The 22,630-nt window shown below is 38.0% G+C and overlaps 1 long non-coding RNA gene across 1 annotated transcript in view; it reads right to left on the bottom strand.

Moving 5' to 3' along the window:
- The window catches only part of LOC120309503, a 47,049-nt gene extending 33,633 nt beyond the window's left edge, over positions 1 to 13,416 (bottom strand). The window contains exons 1-2 of the long non-coding RNA XR_005557103.1: positions 13,309 to 13,416; positions 5,605 to 5,661 (exon numbers count right to left, since the gene is read on the bottom strand). This is a non-coding gene — a long non-coding RNA (uncharacterized LOC120309503). The remainder of the gene's footprint in view (positions 1 to 5,604; positions 5,662 to 13,308) is intronic.
- Positions 13,417 to 22,630: the final 9,214 nt, after the last annotated feature.

The raw sequence follows: 22,630 nt of genomic DNA, 5'->3' as shown, positions 1-22,630 counted from the left end.
ACTTACTGTGACAAAACATTGCAATGTCAACACAGCCATCAAATAGCCAAGGGAGAACACTCATGCTGAACAAGATTTTTAAAACAGTTCACCACATGGGTTTATGTTTCTTTGGAGAAAACTTTTACCTCACGGAAATGTTTCCAGCCACCTTCATCAAATCAACACAATTTTTGTGAAGACATATTTATTTCCCCATTTCTTAATAAATATTTGTGAGTATGCTGCATCGCGTTATATAGCACAGCTTAAAGCTCCTGTAAGTGATATCACCTTAGACCAGTGGTTCTCAATCTTTTTATATGGCGACCCCGGTCATAAGGACGCGGCGTGCATGTGCGGCGCCGCCCCCATGCGCAGCGCGCATGCGCAGCACCATCCCCTGGGGGAAAAAATGGCGGATCGCGTTGTTTGGCGACCCCCGTAAAATGGTCGTTTGACCCCAAATGGGGTCGCGACCCAAAGGTTGAGAACCGCTGCCTTAGACCCATTGATTAGACATGAAGGCAAGTTGCAAAACAAAAGTCTATACTTTCTACTGTTATTATCTGATTTCAAATTCAACTAAGAATTCCTTCTGTAGCTGGAGTTTCTCAAATTGTTGGTGCAGAGCAGAAGCCTATTTTGATTAATATAATTTCTTTTGCAGTAATATAGCCATGGAGTGCTAATGCTTTTTGGGAGATGTTTTCTGACTTCCCAGTCTTGCCCATAGCTGTGGTTTCTAGGATGTCCCCCATTCTAAATAAACAGGTCTAATCCTGCTTAGCTTATGAGCCCAGACAAGTTAGCCATACACTATTGTCTGCAGAGCCTTATTTAGAGAGGAGACCCCAATCAGCATTCCTTCAATCTATGCTAGCATTCTGAAGATATTGATGCTAATCGAAGCAAAATCTATTGTTTGAAAAGACTATCACATTCCACAGAGATGAAGTTGGCTCAGATAAGAATGAAGCCTTTGTTTCTATTCCGCTTTCCTAAGAAGTGACATTAACTTAAAGACCAATGGGATCTATAGAGAAGGGGAAGTTATTACAAGAAAGGTTTAGAATAATTTGTTTCCTAGGCAACCTGTTGCAATCTAAGCCCTTCTAGGCACATATACCCGGATTGCTAGCTTGAACATTTACAGAATCTTTGACCTGTGGCTGGGTTTTTCATTAATAAATTGTACTTGTACTAAATTAATATTTTATAATTATAGTATTCTTAAATAAATATATATTATAACATGATAGTATTAATATTATACTGATCATTTTAGGAACTAAGAGGTTATCCCCACCGCTGTAGTCACCAAATGACCTCCATGGTTAAGTGGGATCTCATCCTTAATTACATTAATTCTGCCAGTGTTCTCCTTCCTTGCAATTTATTATGAGGAATATACAGAGTTGATTATGGAACTGGCATTTATGTCACTTCTGGCATTTCATTACTTCTGTTCATTCATCCTTTTTCTACCCAGGTAATGCTGAGCCAATTGTTCAGTACATAATGTTAAGACTTTGCACCATGTTGCTTCAAGAAATTATTTTTATACTGTCTTCATACCATGGATGGAAATAAAACTGAAAGGATCAAGAAGCCTAGTAACGTCTGGATAGAAAAGCCATGGAGCAGAGGATCAGAACTCAAAAATCCAATTGAAAGTCTTAACAAGGAGCACCGTGTAAGCATTCTTACAACCATAATCCTAAAGCACCAGAACTGGAACCAATGTCAAAAACTGAAAAAATACTTTTTACTCTGTTTTATTCCTACAGATTAGGATTAAATCATGTAACATTCTCAAAGCCATTTTTGAAATGTAGAATAGAACCCCGAACCTGAATTTAAGAGGCTTCTTATAATAAATAATTATTTTAAGACCTTAAAAAGAATACATTGCTCTGCAAATGATGGAGAGTGACATTCAATAAATAAATAATTATAGTGAAGCTGCTCTCTGTATCCATAACAACCACTATTTGAAAAGCCATACAAGATTTTTCATCTATAAGAAGCATTCAGAAAGCCTCATTTAGTTCAGGTTATGAGTTTTTGCAAGCATATTAGACACGTGCAACCAAAAATAAATAGCACAGAAAACAACAGTGGGCATGTGCAACTTTTATAGATAAAGCAATCTACATAAGATATTAGTCATTGACACGTAGAAATATATTATATATCCCTTCTGCCTCAAATTCCTGCAAATAATGTTATACCCCTCTATTATTTGTACCAATTACCCGAGTCGTTAAATGTTCTGTTGAATCGTTGGTGCTCTCTTGGTTATTTTCTTGTAGATGTTTCATTAAACAACTAGGCAACATCGTCAGTGCTAGAAGGGAATAGGGTTTGCCCCCTGTTTATATTCAAATGGCTTGCTAGTTAGTGAGAGTGTTGTTGTTGGTCCCTTCATTAGGCTGTTGCTTGATTGTTTGAGTTAGTACTTTCCTAACTGGGCATTGTTTACTGCTGGATAGTTGGCTTGGTATTAATCTTGGTGTCAATCTCTGCATATCTGGGTGTTGATTGCTGGTGAGGAGATGTTGTGGTCTTTTTGTTTCCTTTTTTAGCTTTTTGATTTTCTCCTTTAAATGGTATGTGGATGTTGTTGGTCTCTGTTGATGACTGATTTGTCTGAGTTCCAGGCTTCCAGGAATTCTCTAGCATGTTTGGACTTAGTCTGATTTAGGATGCTCACAGTTTCCCAGTTTAAACTAAGGCGAAGTCTGTCCCTGTGTTGGGCAATTAAGGAGTTTTCGTCATGTCTTCTGACTTCTAGTTAGTGTTTATGGATGCATTTTGCTAGTCTTTAGCCCATTTATCCTACAGAGTGGCTGTTATAGTCCTTGCACTATATAACAAATGAAATTTGTTTTAGATGAAAATTGTGTATAACAAAGTCATATTTGAGATTATAGGGAAGCCAAGATAGCTGTATTACAACTCTTAAAATCTGTTCAACGTGAATTGTAACACGATTGTTATCTAACTCTTGATTTGTGCTTGGTTCTATTTTGGGAAAATAAACTGGGTAGCCAGTTCTCCTGTATTCTACTGATTGATGAACAAAAAGGTAGAGGAGAATGATGCTTCCATGGTTAAAGCTTTTTCAAAGTTATGACATTTACGATATTCAGGAGAGCAAACATATAAAAATATAAAATGTCTCAAATAAGGGTGCACTGTGCCTGAAAATGTAATAACTGAGACCTATAGTAGTTTTGAAATAGCTTTTAAAAATGTATAGCTGCACATATAATGGAATTCATTCATTTTTTAAAAAATCATGTCCTACTTTTATTACTTTTATAAGTAAGTCAAGGCAGCAAACACATCTAATGTTCCTTCTTCCTCCTTTCCCCCCCATAACAGCATCCCTGTGAGATGGGTTGGGCTGAAAGAGAGTGGCTGACCCAAAGTCACTTAGTCGGTACCTTAACCATTAGACCTGATGCAACAATTGCAACAAAAATTATTAGATAACGTTTGAATGAGACAGAGATAGTACAGTTACCTTGCCTTCAGCCATTTAAAAATCCCAGTTGAATTAAAAAACAAACAAACCACTTTTGCTAGATCCACTCCAACAGCTCAGTTTGTAGACATACAACTGTATGTCTACAACTGTAGACATACAATTATGCTAGTGAATGTCAGGTTTCTATAATAAAAGCAGTCTTCTCCATGATTTATTAGTGGACATGAGGATAGACTTGGCATGTATCATTGAGATCTAGCTGAATGAACAGGGGACTCCTTCTCATGGAAATCTGCCCAGCCAGATTTTGTATATTGTGTCGGTCCAGACACCAGAGCAGGAAAGGTAATATGGCTATTGTGCACTAGAGACCCTACCTGTTGTGAAGAGTGCTGTGTTACTGGTCAGGTGTGAGGCCGTGCTCATTATACAAAGAGACAAGATGGGAGCATTGCTATTATGACAGCATCCTTTAACAAACTGGTCGATCTTATCCTGATCCTTAATTTTATTTTTATTATTACTATTGAGATTTATGTGGTGCCCATCTCACACAGAGCAACTCTGGGTGACTAATAGAATAGAAGCATCAATACATAGCTTTTGCATAGCTTTGGGGGGTTGATGCCTTACCAGGAACAGGATGCACTGAAGATGGGAGTTGTTGGCTTCTTTAAGAGTAATGGTGGAAAAATATACTTATCAAATGTGAGTGTAAACGGTTAAATATATTTTACCTATTGGGAAGAAAGCTTAGGTGTGCAATTGCCCAAAACAATGTAAGACTATCTTCCGAGTGTACACTTGATCATTCTGTGATATAATTAATCAAAATAATATCATTTTTAATGTAAAGATTACATGTATTTTCATATGTATGATAAATAAGGTTTCTCATTCAAGGCACTCTTTTTTAAGCTTAAAACTGGACAAATATCAGATTAAGCGTATAGCAAAAAAAAATTCTATCTACACAGTAATTTGAAATTATCAAATCTAATATCAACCTTCATTTATTAGGGTTATTTTTAAGCAATCAAAGAAATGGGCCAGCATAAAAAAATTATACTGCTAAAGCATTATACACTAGCTAGGTTGATCCAAACTGTCCAGATGGTAGCCTTTTGCCCTATTCTGGGTAGACAGAACAGAATCTCCATTACATTTTATAACTGGCATGATTAAAGGCAAATTGTCTGTATGCCTCCCAAAATTCCTTTAGAGAAATGGCTTAGAAGCATAGGAGCTTCCATCTTAAATTGCTGGCATTTCAAGTAGAAATTGGAAAGGCTTCTCTCTGAAAACCACTGCTAATAAGAACAGACGACTCTGAAAAAAGATTATCTCGGCTTATGGCAGATTCCCTGTTCCTAAAATAAAGGGCATCTGGCAATCCTACATGCCATCATGTGATTTGATTAAGACGTGAGTTCACAAACAACATTCTATTCTTGCAATCAGTTGAATATTTCCTGATCTGTGTGGAGACAAGGTTGAACAAATCCCTCTATTTTGTTTTGGCTTAACTTCTCATTTCCGATATTACACCCCGGTTTAGCCTGCTTCATCACAATGTGCAAACTTTTAAAATCCATATGGAAATAGGCATGCAGTTTCATATGCATTTCTCTAAACCTGCACATTGGGCAGACTTTCCATAAACAAATACATTTTTGTATACATTTTTGAATGGTAGATATGAATAAAATGGAGAGACTGTAGCCTTTCATTATAGAGTTGCATTTTGGGACCAAAGTAGATTCAGGAAGGAAGAATTGGGCAAATCCACATCAACAATTAATGGTATGGTTTTCACTATGCTGGAACCTTTTATTATGTATCAAGCTTGGATAGCAGTGATCATTCAGAAACCATACCTACCTTAATTAGCCATATCAGACAAGAAGTTGAAAAGGTTCACTGCAATTTATTTTATTGATTTTATTTCATATCATTCTTCCTCTTGAAGTTCAAAGCACAATGAAATAGAGCATAGCCCTTTTCTTTAAACTTGCAAGCAAACTCTAGACCACATATTACAATATCAGATCCAACACAACAAATGAAGTCCTGGGACCATTTTATAAACTCATAATCAGGTGAGTGAACAGGCAAGTTTTTCTTGTTACCTGAAATTTGTCGACCTGAAGATCAACTGTGCTTGGTGAACGAGTAGCAAGAAAATCCTATGGCAAAACAAGAAGAAAAAGAAGAAAAAAACCCAGTTCTGAGTGGAATTTGAACTTATATTCAGCAAACCCTACATGGCTTTCTATGCAATTCTGAATATGTCTGTTGGAAAGTAAGCTATGTTGAGCTCAGCTGGATTTAACTCCAAGATTAGTATGATTTAAGCCAGGTTTTTAATAAAACTGAGAGCTGAAGTCAAAGGACAATGACAGGAAATCTTTTCATGGTTAAATGCCACACTTAAAAAAAAGTGGCTACTAAGAATTAAGGGTGGAATTTTCAATCTCTTTTTCCTCCTGTTTGAAATGGCATTACAGGAATATATGTAGTTGAATTATGCTGTGGGAGGTTTAATACCTCTTATTTTCCTTTGCTTTCCATAGTACAAAAGAACCCAGGAGAAGAAAGGAAGCTTTTGAACAAGCAAATACTGTAGACAGACAGAAACTTTATTTTGGTCATTGACCAATCAAAATATATTCAGTAAAACAAACAAAGCAAATTTAACCCCTAACATCCATGACTAGTGGGAACCACTGGTGGGCGAAGCTTACGCATAGCATAGCAAATTTTTAGAGAGATAGATACCCTACTAGTCTAACAAATAATGCAAATAAAAATTATTGGAGTGCCCCACAAATTTAGATAAAAATGGGGTAATTGGCTGGTAGCAAATGTCCCTTAGAACTGACAGTACAAAACAATTATTGGACTGCAGTTTCTATCGCACCCGTGTCCCAGGGGCAGTGTCGAGTTTCATATTTCAATTTCTTTCATATTAAAGACCATTAAATCAAGTTAAAGATAAAGTTCTCCTGAATTTGGAAACAGTGATGTGATATAAATATAAAGCCAGTATAGAAGGTAAAAATTGGTTTTCTGCAAAAGTGTTGCAAGAGATATTTTACCAACATTTCTATATTTCAGGTATAGATACCAGTTTGAGGGTTGTTCCTAGTCACATTTTATTTGCTATGATTTATTTATAACTAAGAGGAGCAAGACCGCAGCTGTATCATTTCTGCAGGTAGAATGTTCCAGGTTCGACCTGTCATATCCAGTTAGAGTTAGACAAATTGAATGCTATCCTGGAGAACTATACCTTTAATCAAACTGAGCTACAAGTACTAGTTACTGACTAGCTATAAGGTAGCTTCCAGCAATCCTAAAGATGAAAGCATTGGTACAACTGACAAGATAGAAAAACAATTACATTTCTTTTTCTTTTCTTTTCTTTTTTGGCTGTGAACATTGTAATTAAAATAGGAGTTCATTCAAGTGATTTCACAGTTCTTCTACCTTTCTGACTTCGAAGGCCATCAGTGACATATTGGCCTTTCTGATCCTTTAAACCTTTGCCCTAAAAATCAGTGATAGTAGTATTACCTTTATTAGCTAGATGACAGTAATGAAAGATGACATTGCCTTTCAGAAGATGCTTTCCTTTCTCCTTAGATTTCTTAGGAAATAACTAGAAAAGGCAGGGGCTATATTCCAAATAGAGTTCAGAAACATGTTACATTGTGCTTTATTCTAGAAGTAGTTTTGATTTGAGTTATTTTCCATTGTGGTCCAACTATTTTAAACACAGACACACACCCAGAAACTGAAGACCCTGGAGGAGAGATTAAGCAACTGGACCATCATATTAGACCTATTTCTTTGTAATGTCAGTAGAGAGTGGAGTTTAGAATAGAGGAGCTGTACAGTATATTATGATTGATTCAACAGTACAGTAAGGCAAAAAAAGAGGTTCTTTATAGCTTTCTCTTTGTCTAATTGGCAATAAGCTAACCAATAGCTAAGATTTCCACAAATTCCACAGTGTATGGATTATGCTTCAGTGTATCTTGTCTTTTCAGAAAATAAAGAAGTCAGAAAGAAAAATAACAGAAAATAGCTAAAATAGCTTTTATAAATAAGTGTTTTCAGTAGTTGGTAGAAACCATTAATCAAAACATTTCTGTCTGCCCCCTCCTAAATCTAATCAAAATATATCTTGTGGATTAGATTGAAACTTCATTTTTCTATGTTTCAAAAATTCTATGGAAATGAGAAATTATGGTAAATTTAACTGGTGACACCATTGTACATTGGAATATCTTGTGAGTATTATTTCTCCCTTCAAAAATTTACCTACCTTCTAACATCTATAGAACAACGTAGTGGATCAATTAATCTAAAAGACTTCTGCATGGAGAATTAATTTGAGCAAAGTTTGCTCTAGTGAGAAAATACATATATGTCTGCTACTCAAGCAATATTAGATCAGCTAGTTATCTGAAGGATAAGCCACAAGATTATATTTTGGCTAATGTAAGTATTATTTAAAGTGAATTAGTATCTCATTCAGCTTTAAGGAAAGCCATATTTGGGGGTCAAACCACGTATTACAGAAAACATTTTTATTTCTATTTGTATTTTCTCCAAAGTATACAAATATACTTAAAGCAACTAGTGGATATAGAAAAGAGAAACTTAATTCTTCCTTTTGTATAACAGATTTGTGTGTATATAATTTATTTATTTTTGTATTTTTTAAAAGTCATCCCCATTGCTGTAGTTTTAAACCATTAGCAATGTAAAGGCATATCCAGAGTTGGCTGGAATTGGGCTGCCAATTTTTTTCTAGAGGGACTATAGGAGCACAAATGAGAATCCCCCCCCCCAATCTATCAAATGCAACTGTTCAGCCTCTCCACTGCAGGGAAAAATCAATGAAAATATTGTTATTTCTTTTACAGAATTTCTCTACAGGCTTGTCAAAACACCTTTGGGTGCTGTACTATCTAAAAGTATGAAGATGTAAACCATCCATCTTCTGAAAATCAATCTCCATCAATTCCCCCTCCCACAAAAGCAATCTATTAGCTTCTCTCACCATAAAAATATCAGAATGTAATGAGTAAAAGTGATCCAATCACAATCAGACCTGTTGAAATGCCAAGAGCAAAGGGACCAGACACACCCTTGGGAACATGTTGCACAACAGCAGAACCATGGAGAAGGCTATTTCCTGGCCCAAATATCTTTCATTTCTGGTAGAGATGAGATCTTAAATAGGCCCTCTGAGGATTATGTCATACAAGGCATAGAATCCTTCGGAAGAAAGGCAGTCTCAAGTGTAACTTCTGCTAGTAGTTACTGTGAAACCTGTTGATTACATGGGCATTGTTATATAGGGTTTTGGAAGCAACAATGGGGAAGTGGTCTACCATTTACACCTTTGAGGACTCCCCCCCTCCCAGTTTTCCAATTTAGCCTATGAAGACAGCAAATGCAACGATTAAGGTTCCAGGGCTAAAAACTGTCAGACTGTGAATTCTTGTCCAACTTTAGGCGTGAAGCCAGTTAGGTCACATTGAGCCACTCCCTCTCAGCTATAGGAAGCAGGCAATGACAAACCACTTCCGAAATGTTGCCAAGAAAACTGCAGGGATTAGTTCATGCAATCTCCAGGAGTCAATACTGACCTGAAGACAGACAGACAGACTAGAAAGAGACACAGACAGACAGACAGACAGACAGACAGGTAGACAGACAGACAGACACAGAGTGTTTGGTCTTGAAGTAAAGTCAGATTTGATTTGTACTTGATGAAAGACAAGAAGAAAGCCTAAGAAAAGTCACTAGAAGCAATTATAAAAACACCACTTTAAGAGGTAGAGGCTTTACTTTATATACATAAATAACACATAATGAAGATCATTGAGCCTAACAGTAAGAAATGTTAATTCACTCTTTCCCACCTGCCCTTTTGTTTTCTCTGCCTCTGCTTTGAATCAGCTGAAATCTTGGAAAGTGTTAAAAAAAAAAGGAAGAAAGTTACAGTAATCCTTATGATTTCCTGCCAACATTCATATCTTCCCATCTTGCTGCAAATTTCTTTAGCTGTTCATGCCTCCTTTTGTAAAAATACCGCACACACAGTTTTGACACTATCAATCTGTTCTGGTCTTGAACCAGCCACCTCAGGAATGAAAAGTTCATTTCAGCACATGGTGAAGGAAGCAAAGAAGAAGACAAATAGCATCTGCCTGGGTGCTATCAGAGTACAGCATTTTTTTAAAGGACTCCAGCAATGCTTTTTGGCAACCACTATATGCATGGATTATGTGGTATAGAAGGATTAAGCAAGCTGACATATGGTTGCTATAATTCCTGTGAGGGCCTGTGTATTTAATCTTAGGGGTGTCTATTTATAAAATCTGAACAGAGTTAAATCATAAACTGTATGATGGGGATTTCTGTTATATGGATGGAAAATAAGAACATTATGATGGCATTTCATCAGCAGCCAATAAATTGTAGTTCTAAGATTCTTCTACAGAAAGAGAGAACTGCACAACAAACTGTATAAACAGCTTATACAATTTTATCCAAGGAAAAAAATATCCACTTCTAAAGCGAGAGAAGCTCACTGTTCAACATGACACAATCTACAAGGAAAGAGGTATGATAGACTTATATACAATAAATTATTTCCTTTAGAGGTCTCTCCCCTATTTTTAAATTAATCATAAATTCAGCTCAATACACAATAAAAACTTTCAAATATACTGAAGCTTGTAAATCATGATCTGAACTTTAAATATTATGGCCCCAAAAAAGGTAGAGGAAGGTATCGATAAGACCAAACCTAGAATACAGTACTGCATCCAGGTCTGGTCACTACAATATAAAAAAGATGTTGAGACTCTGGAAAGAATGTGGAGAAGAGCAACAAAATGATTAGGGGACTGGAGGCTAAAACATATGAAGAACGGTTATAGGAATTGGGTATGTCTAATCTAATGAAAAAGACTAGGGGTGACATGATAGCACTGTTCCCATATTTGAGGGGCTCCTACAAAGATGAGGGGGTCAAGTTATTTCCAAAGCACCAAAAGGCAAGACAAGAAACAATGGTTGGAAACTAACCAAAGACAGAGGCAACCTAGGACTATGGAGAAATTTCCTAACGGTTACAAGAATGAACCATTGGAGTCGCTTGTCTTCAGAAGTTATGGGTGCTCCATGACTGGAGGCTTTCAAAAAGAGACTGGACAACCATTTGTCTGAAACGGTATAGGGCAGAGGTCCCCAACCTTTTGGGCACCAGGGACCGGTTCCGTGGAGAGAGGTTTTTCCATGGACCAGAGAGTGTGTGGTTTTGTGTGCTGTCTGCATCCAGTGAATGGGGCTTTGCTTGTTTGTGCAGACCGGTTACTGACAAGCTGTTGCCAGGTACTGGTCTATGGACCGGGGGTTGGGGACCCCTGGTATAGGGTCTCTTGCTTGATGAATGGGCTAAACTAGAAGATCTCTGAGGTCCATTCCAACTCTATTATTCTATGTTCTATTTTCTATTATGTTTACCCATCCCTGTGCCTACTAATGAATATGATGCTCCCTAAAAACATTAATGTGTTTCCAGATTGCTTCCTTGTTATTTGCTTTTAACCACAAATTTGAATGAAACTTTAAATTTGCAGCAGCAGTCACCCAGTCTCCCAAGCCTCCTGAGAACTTGTCAGCATGAAGTTTACAGAACGAGCCTGACCTTATATATTCCAAAAAGAGAAGGGACATACAGCTTCCATAACTAAAGTGTGAAAGCCAAAAAGGACAACGTGAATGATACAGAGAACACTGTGCTCCGAATAAATGAATGAATCCGAGAGCAGCATATGTTGTAAATCCAGCAGGCAGGAAAGCTGAATCCTGCTATTACAAACGATAATGAAAAAGAGAGGAAAATTAAATAGATCCTTCTACTCAGAAAGCAAGAATAATAGATAGTGAAGAATATTACTTGACACGACAATAGATGCAATTTATTCCCTATGTTAAACATCTGTCAGAGTTCTCTATTTCTATTTTTTTTAAGCAAATAAGATCCATACTGCCTTTTAAAATTAATATTTAATTTTACTTCTTCAGCAGAAACCTAAAATAAATCTAACCCACAGGCTTGGCAATGTTGATGAAGCTCCAGTTGCAGGTAGCTTCAGGCTGACTGCTGCAACCGATCAAGTCGAATAATTCCAACAGTCATGTACTGCTCCATATAATCATTTGTCACTGTACTGAATCTATATGTACCATTCTTGCTCCCTCCTCTTCCTCATTATCTCTGTTTCCCACTTATGCATTGGATGAGACATAGAGGGAGGGAGGGAGGGAGGGAGGAAGGGAGAGCACCAAAGTTCAGGTCACCGATATAACACCAATACCACAGACATTTTTTTTAAAAAATGGGCATCTCAAAGGATTATAGCAATAAGTAGATTGATAGGTTAGCATCAATCTTATCTCAAAAAAATAAATAAAAATAAACAAAAGGATTGTTAGCCTTCTAGCTTACACTGTAGGGAAAAAAACATTCAATCAGCCTTAATAAATTCACCAATAAATGCGAGTTTAGTGTATTTGGTTTCCAAGATTGGGTATCTTTATATATTATCTTTTGAACAATGCAGTAAACCTAATTAATGAGATCACTGTGACTCTCTTTTTTCTGGATTGTACTATGCTGTTAGAAACTTGATACATACCTAAAATAACTCAGAGGTGGGCAAACTGCAGTCTCTGGATTTCACTCAGCAATTCCCTTTGATATTTCCTCAAAACAATGATTTTGAAAACTGGCAGCATAGATTCTTGCCATTTTGAGGGGGTAAACATGTGAAAAATTGCACTATAATCCCTCATATATGCATCAGTCCAAAACTAGGATCCACCCACTATGTGTAATTTGATCCTATCTATTTTTAGCTCTTATCCCCACCATTAATTCTGGGCTTTGGTCCCCTCAAAGGTGTCCAAGAATGACAAAGATCATTCTTGCCTTTCCATGAGCTCCTTCTAGAGCAAGAATGGGGCGTTCCTTGTTTAAAAAAAAAAGATTTATTTGCATTTTCTAATCTGGTACGGGTTGTAGAGGCAGGAATTGGTGGGGCTTAATATCACTCATCTGACTCTTCCTAGAACAGCAAAGCATCCTGTTTTGCCTTATTCCTCACTTCTGTCCTCTTTCCCATGTAGCAATAGCAAAGCTGTTGTAAGAACCACACTAGTGACTAGGTTTGAAGTACTTTGAACACATTGAAATGCTGAAAGAATCTTAAGAATTATTGTCAGGCAGCAAATTAAAATTGCTGTGGTGAGCTACTAAGAGTTGTTTACGATGGACAGCCATACATTTTTTTAAAAAAAAAACAAAGGTAAAGGGACAGAGGGCAAAACTCATCTATTCATGAAGGTCCTGTATATTGTGTAGTGGGCTTCAACAGGCAAGGAGCAGACCAGCATAGTTACAACGTTATTTATTGACTCAAACTAAACTGGAGAACTGCAGGCAATTGCTTGTAATTTATACTCTAAGCCCAAGGACCTTAATCAATCACAATACTTGAAAAACCCGCCCAAATACGAATGTTCAAAGTTTCCCTCCAAAACAGTTGCAGTTAACAGTCAGGGTCATAAAGGTTAGTTTCATTTTAGCTTCACAAGCAGTTGGAGTTAAGTTAGTTTCACTTTAGCAGGGATTAACACAACTTCATATATATGTTCAATACATAACACTGTACACAAGATTGTTGGCTCATTCTGAGAGACTTCAAAGTTTTATTGGCTTTCAACCCTGCCAATCAATTGCTTACCTGAGACCTTTAGGCTAAAACTATCAGAACCTTTCTGATGAAAGCGGTGTTGTGCCATCCTTCTTCAAAATCCAAAATCCATTCCTTTTGCATTTGTAGGCAATGTTGTGATGCAAGTGTGAAAGGGGTGGCTCTTAGAGCAGGACAATAGGAGGCTGCTTTTGTCAGATCGACCTGCTTGACCCCCAGTAACAGACATTAGTGGCTAGATCAGAGATGTTTCTTGATGAACAAGCCACTGACATTCACAAACAGAAGCTAAACTATAAACTGGTTTACAAACCACAGGAACTTGGCAAAATCCAAACCAACCATATTAAGGCTTTGCAGAATGCGTCATCTTTAGAGCTTGGGGCAATGTTGCACCAGCTTTGAATTCAAGCTCTAAGGCAAAGCAGTCAAGAGAAACCTGGATTTGAATCTTGCTCTCCCCTGAGCAGTTTCTGGGCTGCTGAATACCTTGAAGCAAAGACTCCAAAACCAGAGGAGCGGTACTTAGCTTTGTGTTCTACATTCACTTTTCAGATAAAATACATACCAAACTACATGTACTTATTTGGAAAGAAGTCCTTTTGGCATTCTGAGATTACATTGTCCGTTGCCCTTTCCTCATTTCCTCTTTGTGTGTGATTGCTACATAGTAGCTACACAATATTTTGATGCTCTTTCCTTTTACTATGTTTTTGCAGTCTGCTGTAAAATCAGGCTGGCCTGTGGGCCCTGTAGCTGCCACTTCAGGCAATTGCTTCCAAAGTACACAGTGAGTAATTTCCTTGTCTCCAGTCTTCCTCTTTTCTGTCTACACTTTGCCTTATTTTTAAGGGCTGAATGTTTATGGGAGATCTACTTAAAAAAAAGACCAACATAACTTCTTAGGTCACAGATTTGCTTTACTTAGATCCTCACAAATCCCTACTCCCAAGTAAATGCAGTACACTTACTAAAAAGTAGGCAGATCAACCACTCTCAAAATGTTTCACTACAGGGCTTGTATAGCTACAATTCAGAAGCCAGTTGCTGTTTCTTAAAAAAGCTTCCCAACAGCAAACTCTTCTGGAGTGATGATAATTCTGAACAGCAGATGCATCATTTCAGAATGAAGGACATTATGTGATTGTTCCTGAGAAATGCCCGAGTCTCCATTTATTGTGATGTATTTATTTACTTTATTTTTAGAATTTTTTATCCTGCCTTTTATAAATAATTCAAGATGGCTAACATGCCTGGTACAGAAGTATTAAACACAGAATTAAAACAAATAGATTTCCTAATTACTTTTGACTTGATCTACTGGGGGTCTGTCAAATTTCTGGATACAGCAAGATTGCTCCCCCTCTCCTTTTTATTCCAATATGGCTTTTCTTTATTTTCCTCAATGTTATTTTACATTTCAGCTTTGTACAAGCTGGAGCTGCAGAACCAGATTTTCTTGATTTATCTTCTGGAAAACCTTCAAAACACTTACAAAACACTTACATCTGGGAGGCCCGCGGGGGGGGGGGGGGACATCAAAGGGTCAAGGTGGTGCTGTGATTGCAGGTGAAGCCTTGTCCCTTTTGTATGGGCATAAAAGGTTCTTCTATCAACACAATATACAACGTGATTAAAATGAAGAAGATGTAAATGGATTTTAACTTAATTTCACCACCTTAAAATCTCTTGAAGACATGTTTCTGTTGTAGATGTCCAATAAAAGAGAGGGAGGCTGGATTCAGAAATCATGCCAAGCCAAGATCTGCTTTAAATGATGGTTTTCCATTATGTTAAGCCCAAATGAAAAAAAAAAAAATCACATTCTATGTTAGTACAAAATAAAGTTAGTATTTTTGGAGACCGTAGACAGCCATCTTTAAGATAGTTCACTCTTACAATACGAAGGGTTCTTTTTAGAAATATATGGATTTCTTGGGGACTTACTACTTGCATTAACTGGCTATTCCTCACTATTGTTATAAAATATTTTATATTAGTCTATGTCAGGCACAAATAATCAGATTCACATGCAAAGAGTTCAAATAGCTGGGTGCTCCATAATTGGAGGTTTTTAAGAAAAGACTGGACAACCATTTGTCTGAAATGGTATGGAGCAGGGGTCTTCAAACTCAGCCTTTTTATGACTCATGGACTTCAACTCCCAGAATTCCTCAGCCAGCATGCCTGTTTGAAGACCCCTGGTATGGAATTTCCTGCTTGAGCAGGGGATTGGACTAGAAGACCTCCAAGGTACCTTCCAACTCTGCTATTGTTCTGTTCTGTTCTGTTCTGTTCCGTTCTGTTCCATTCTATTCTCTTCTCCCTGGCTCGGCTAGACTCTCTCCAACAGTTTACATTAGTTTATAGTATTACAACAATTTTCACTTAGGATAAAAAGGGTATCTTTTAATCTGAATGCATATCTAGATTAAATGCATATTTAATCATTTTGTCTCTCACTGCTATTGTTATCCCAAGGGACAAAAAAATCATTGTGACGATTTTTTTTTTTAAAAAAAAATGGCTCCAAAGCAAAGCCTTTGAACCTTGCTGAGAATGTTAACCACAACCAATCCTCTTATGATAGCCACTCCCTTCAGCCCTTTAAATCCTATGGGGAGATGTGAAACAGGAGGCTATAAAAAGGAAGGGGAATTGCTCTCTTCCAAATCTTTCAGTGGCATGACTTTGTTAGATTTTACTGACCATCTCCTGATTAAATCTTCCTCCCACTTGTCACAACATCTGATAGGCCTCGTTGGCTAAAGTACTTTCAGAAGGCACATTCTGTCTATGGGTTGCTGCTGCTGCAATTAATTGCCAGTTGAGAGGATGTATTCTCAGCTGGTCCAATCTGGGCAGATGAAATGAGTGAATCTGCAGATTTTTGTAACAGTGCCATAAAATTAAATTGCATTTTATTGTGATGGGTTTCAAAATGCATAGGCCCTCTGTCCACTTAATTAGAAAATAGTGCAAACAACAGATACAAGAAGGCAGTTGGTGCATTTCACTTTCCCGAGGAACTTTTTTTCCTTTCAGCTTCTAATTATTGGCACAGTTTATGTTTATGACATTTGGAAAAAATGATAAGGTAAGGTCACTCAAAATGGTGTAGCTTTTGTATTCAGGTCACTTAAGCGTCGCATTGTACAGAACTAGAAGTAACTCAGCTGAATCTGAATAAGGCCACCTCTCTTATGTTTGTCACAAATAACTATCCCACAAATAACTATGCTACAATCATGAACCTAGGTGGAAATCTTGATTCTTTTGAGTTGGGGTACCAGAATTCCAAAAGCAGAATAGTGAAATTTGAATCAGGTGTATATGCAGATGTCTACAGGTAGTCCTTGACTTACAACTATTCATTTAGTGACTGTTTGAAGTTACAATGGCACTGAAAAAAGTAACTTATGGCTGGTTTTTACATTTTCTACTGTTGCAGCATCCCCATGGTCATGTGATCAAAATTCTGGTGCTTAGCAACTGGCATGTATTTATGACAGTTGCACTGTCCTAATGTTATGTGATCACTATTTGTAACCTCCCAGCTGGCTTCTGACAAACAAAGTCAATGGGGTATATGTTGGGGGGGGGGGAAACCAAATTGTCTTAATGACCACATGATTCATTTAACAACTGCAGGGATGCATTAATGGCAGAAATTTTCTGTGAACTTGTTATCTCTGAAAAGTTCTTCAGAAAATGATTATTAGTACAGAAAGTCATCTGTGAGGATTTGGCAACATTCTTGGAAAGGAAAGGCTCAGTGGATGCACCTAGTAGATGTCTGAAGACTGCCAAAAATTAAATTGAGAGAAAAAATAGAAAGAAAGAGAAAGAAGAATGATGAATGTTGCCATGACTTAAACTTCTCTGAAAACTTTGCCTACTGCCTTATAGTGATATTTATGAGGGTTCCTTTCAGCCATTTTGTGGTGAAGGAACTTTACTCTGTATCTGCTCAGAGTAATCCTTTCATCTATTTTTATTTCATAGATTTCAAGTTTGAGCTTTTCTAAACAAAGATTTAACCATGAAATAAATTCAGATCTGTTTTGGACTCTGTTTATTTAGAAGACATATTTTCTATAGCATGGCTAGAGCAAAAAACCAATTTTGATTGGTTTAAGTCTCTTGAGAAACTATGAAAAAAGGAAACCACTTAGGAGAAATCATGCTGAGTGAAAATGTGATTTATGGTAAAGAAATGTATGTTGACATTCTTAATGAACTTTGTAACATAAGTTCTGACATATTAAATGGGCTGTAAAAGTCCCAAATTTGTTGGTATAACAACTATACCATTGACTGAATCATGTTCTTGCATAGTTAAAAATCTTGGCAAATAGATTGTGTCAGTTATAGGTATGTATAACTTTGGAATCTCCACTGAAATGGGACAAAGTTAGTTAGGAGTGCTAAAGATAAGAACAAGCCCATAGGGAGGGTGAATCTGTCAGTCATAATTTTATTCAGTTTCTCATTATCCAAGTTTGTTCTGTTTTAGTTCTGCATCAACTTGCAATTGTTAAAGTAGCTCAAATGAAGATTCATACATAATATTGTGTGCATTTCTCCTAATATTTGGATTTTTCTAAGTTACATAATTTTGCACAAATGTTCTCTCTAATATAATGTATATTTGTATGTGGTATTTATTAGTTCGTTTTGGACATTTTGAGCTGCAAATTATTTCACAGATTTTATGAAAGTATATGACCATGCTTTGATTTGCATATGTTACATGAGCAAATTCACTTTAAAATTCAAAACAAAAGGATATCTTCCCTATCGCCTGGATCAGGGGTCCCAACTCCCAGGCTGTGGACCACTATCGAGCTGTGGCCTCTTTGAAACCGGGATGCTCAAGTAATGGGCAAGTAGTGGACCCTTGCGCTCATGTATAAAGTTCCCCTCATGTGAGCAGAGGGCACTTGCTTCACACATGAGCATTCTCTGCTTGTATGAGTGGAGCTTCGTGCAAGCATAAGCATCCTCCACTCAAGCGCCCTTTGCTTGCATGAGTGGAGCTTTGCATGCGAGCACAAGCACCCTTCACTCATATGTGAAACTCTATTTGTGCAAATGGAGTGGGTGCGCACCCGTTGCTTGCACCAATGGAGCTATGCACATGTGTCTGTACCTTCCACTCACACACACCCCTCCCCCATGGTGGGCCTGGCTGGAGAGTCTGGGGACAGCTGTCCTAGATATGGTCACTCAGTATAGTCCAAAGGATATGATTGTCACATTTAAATACAGGTACATGTATTGATTTTATTCAGATAGTATTTGGGTAGATACCCTTTATGGATCACTGCCTTATCATGGCAAAGGGGCTTGCACAGTTCAAAGAAGCTATGAGCTAAGCCAGGTAAGGCCATCCAAGATGGACGGGTCATAGAGGAGAGTTCTGACCAAACGTAGAAAGGAAAGGAAGGAAATGGTAACCACTCCAATATCCTTAACAATAACAGTACCATGGACAGTACCAAAAGGCTAAACTTGGGGTCGCAAAGAATTGGACATGACTTAATGACAGAACAACAAAAATTAGGGTAGATGGCAATTCAGTGGCTGTGTTTTTTCCACCTTTCACTTTCTTAAATTTCATTACCATATATATCACTGTATACAGATAAATGACAAGAAAATGACTGTAATTTTTTTTGCATTGTTCAAAAAAAAAAGGCTCAGATTAAATTGTACTGAATGCCCCTTTATTGACACCCACACATCTGCTCATTTCATCCTACAACTATCTTTAGAGACAACTGATACTTCCAATTCCACTTCTTTTCCTTCCAATGAATCAGCTGGCCTCTAGAGACTTAGATTTCCCCCCCCCTCCAGATTTCATCATAAAAAGCTATGTATTTTCATTAGATGGCATGACCTGTTTACACTTTGGCCAACTAATTCCCCAATCATTAAAATTAATGCCAAGTATTAACACTGCACTTTCAATAACTCTCATTTTTTTCAATAGCTAATATTGGAATAAAAACTGATGTAGATCCAGCATAAGTACTCAGATTTTAACAAACTCTACAAGACTATGGCTGATTCAAACAGGAACAATCCTAATTATTCTGGCAGGAAGACTGAGATAATTAGAAACATGGTTTGGCATTGTTTGTTTATAATTATCTTCAATATATCTATCATCTGCCCATTTAATGAATCCAGTTTTGTGATAAAAATACACTGTTTTAATCAGATCAAGCAGAATGAGATTAAGAGGAAAATATATCTAATTGTTTTTCGTAACAACAATTTGCCATCTAATGTAACAGAGAACATGCAGAACTGTAGTCAGTCATCATCCTTCCGGCTGTAGAAATCAGTTAAAATAGGCATAATAGCTGATTTGTGTGAATGCTTTTAAGGGATGCTCTGAGTGCCACCTCTGGCATGCATGCCATAGGTTAGCCACCACTGGTATAAACAGTTCTTGAATATGAGGAACACTTGCCGATCTTAGAGCAAAATCATTTATCAATTCCCTCTCCATCATCTTCAGGTAGGACTGGCAATCTCTTCCTTTAACCCCTGGAGTGCAGATAATTGTTTCCCCCTTTTTAGCCGAAGTTATTGGGGTCCAAGTGGTTTGGGGAGCAACCGGTAGAGCAGACATGTCAAACACAAGGCCCGGGGGTTCCATGTGGCCCGCGAAGCCATCCTGGAAACAGTGAGGGAACGGCCCCCACTGCCTTGGCCCTGGCCTAGGCAGGCCGGGAGCCAATGTACAATTTTGTGGTGGCCATTCAGTCTTAGCTCCACAAGGCCGTCTAGAAACAGCGAGGAACCAGCCCCTGCTGTGTCAGCCCTGCCCCCTGGGTGCATGCTGGGGAGGTGTCACCCTTTGTGAGGAATGAAGAAATGGACCATGCCTTGGTGCTTGCCCTGGTCCCACTCCCTTCTGCCAGAGACCCTCAGATCTGTCCCACTCCTGCCCACGCCCCCACAGGCATCTTTGACGCAAACGATGTACAGCTGGCCATGCCCACCCAGTAGGACACACCTACTCCATCCATGCCCACCCAGTAGGCCGCACCCACCCTGGCCACACACACACACTCCCCCAAGGGCAACCACAATGCTAATGCGGCCCTCAATGAAATTGAGTTTGACATCCCTGTGGTAGAGTAACAAAGAGTAATGGTAGAGCAAAACATTATTTTAATGAAAGCAACAAAGGGCTTGGGGAAATGGATTAGTTATACCAAGACAATAAAGCTTAGGCCAAAATTGGTCATCATTAATTTAGGGATTCTTAAACTGTGAGTTTGATCCCTTGGAGAGTTGCAAGCGAATTAGAGGAAAGTCACAGCCACTTTGTCCAGACAGTGTGACAGGACTTTCATGTTCTTGCTTTGCAGCTGTTTTTCTGGAATCTCTGAAGTCTTGATTTCCTTTTGGTTTGCTTATTTTACACCTGTTTTGGTATTCTGTCAGATACCCAACTACAGACACCAAGGTACATTATTTTAGACTAAAATAGTGAGATAGGTTTAGGGATGATATAATAGAAAAACTAAAGATGCCCATTTATCTTTAATAGTGGTGCTTATGGCAGTGCTGATAAAGGGAAGTCTAAGTCAACAGAGCAGGATAAAAGTTGCATACCCTTTGGTTTCACAGTGTTGTTGTTGTTGTTTTTTGTCACTGAAAAATGCCCTCAGGGTGTTATTTGTAAGAGAAAGCTGCCTGCTGAGAGCATGAAACCATGAAAAAGACATGGGAAAACAAATCTTGCAGATTTAGCCAACAACACCCCCCCTTTTTTTCCTCAAATGAAGCTGAACATGAGAAAAAAGTGAATATAGTTAATGTACAACCTTTTCCTGCATCTTCACAAGCTGTGTATATATTTTCCCAGTCAAACTCCCCACACCCTAAATACAGTAGCATGAGCCAGGGCACCACAAAATTTGAGAATTCTTGCACAAATCTGTAAATTGAATGAAAAGCAAAACATAACACAACAACCAAAACACAGAGAAACAGACAAAGTAGAAGTACCCAGTGGAACAAGCCAGCCCTGGAAAACAGAAGCAGGCCCCAATGCTTCTGCCTATAGCTTTTAAATGTCTTCCTCCAACTTTACATTACAGATTCCAGGTCTCCCTGGGCTTTCAAGTTCCTAAGGGCCTTTTGCTTCTCAGATCTCCAGTTAAAAATATCTAGAGAAAAAACACTTTTCTCCCCAAATCCCACCACTTAGGGTTGCCAGTCACTTGTAGGGCTCTCATCCCATTGCTGGAACAATGCCTTTGCATAATTTATATCTGAATACAGGGATGCTTCCTAAATTAAAAACATTATTTTCTGTTTACAGGTTAATTGCTTTGTATTACTTGCATACAATATTTTGCTCCAGAAATTATATTTAGAACTGCGGATGGAAGGAAGGAAGGAAGGAAGGAAGGAAGGAAGGAAGGAAGGAAGGAAGGAAGGAAGGAAGGAAGGAAGGATTTTATGCAATACATATATGTAGCAGTTATAGATGCAGGTAGCAATACTTTCCTTTTTTAAAAATACGGCTCATTGCTAACCTATTTCAGTAAATAGCTGATTGTATAAAATTAATTGATGTTTTTCAGTGAACTCCCAAGGCCCGAGAATTCAGCAGCTTCATCTTAGGCATTAAGAGCAGATTCCCTCAACATTAGACATCTCTTTGATTCCTAGATAATGATGCTGTTCATAAAAGACCAATATTCCCAAATAACATACAACTGTGTAGCCTCATTGACGTCAGTAGCATTGCACTTGAGAGACTGATTTGAATACAGCATTTTCAGTATTGTGGCTGAAGGGCATCTGAGAAGATCAACAAACAAAGAAAATGCTGAATCATTTGGACATGTACTCATCCATTGCAGTGAGGAACAGTGTTGGTTATGGTTTTCTCTGACTCTTCAGTTTTGGCAGCCAGCAGGCAATTCACACCCTGAAACTGACCGGGCATAAAATCATCAAGAATAGGTGAGGGAAGATTCAGATGAGGAGAAGTCAGATCATGGTAGGAAACCAAACCCTAAGAGGTGAGGAGGACCAAATGCAATCTACTCAGCCATTCAAGAAGCATGTAGGACAATGTTGCTAATTGAGCCCTTATTTACTGTAGAAGCAGGCTCAGGAACTGGCTCTCCATTGGAAACCATTCCCCTCTGTTAGACCTAACTCTATTCTTTCTTTTTGCTTTGTTCTGGGACCCTGGGACTCTGGTGTATGATTCCTGGGTTACAGGTAGTCCTTGACTTACAATCATTCATTTAGTGACTGTTCGAAGTTACAATGAAAAAAAAGACTAATGATTGTTTTTCACGCTTGCAAC

This window comes from Crotalus tigris, unplaced genomic scaffold (assembly GCF_016545835.1).
Source record: "Crotalus tigris isolate CLP2741 ecotype Arizona unplaced genomic scaffold, ASM1654583v1 scf7180000018030.5226217, whole genome shotgun sequence".
Classification (NCBI taxonomy): domain Eukaryota; kingdom Metazoa; phylum Chordata; class Lepidosauria; order Squamata; family Viperidae; genus Crotalus; species Crotalus tigris.
Note: the sequence above shows the minus strand (reverse complement) of the source record. Positions and strands in the feature narration are given on the sequence as shown.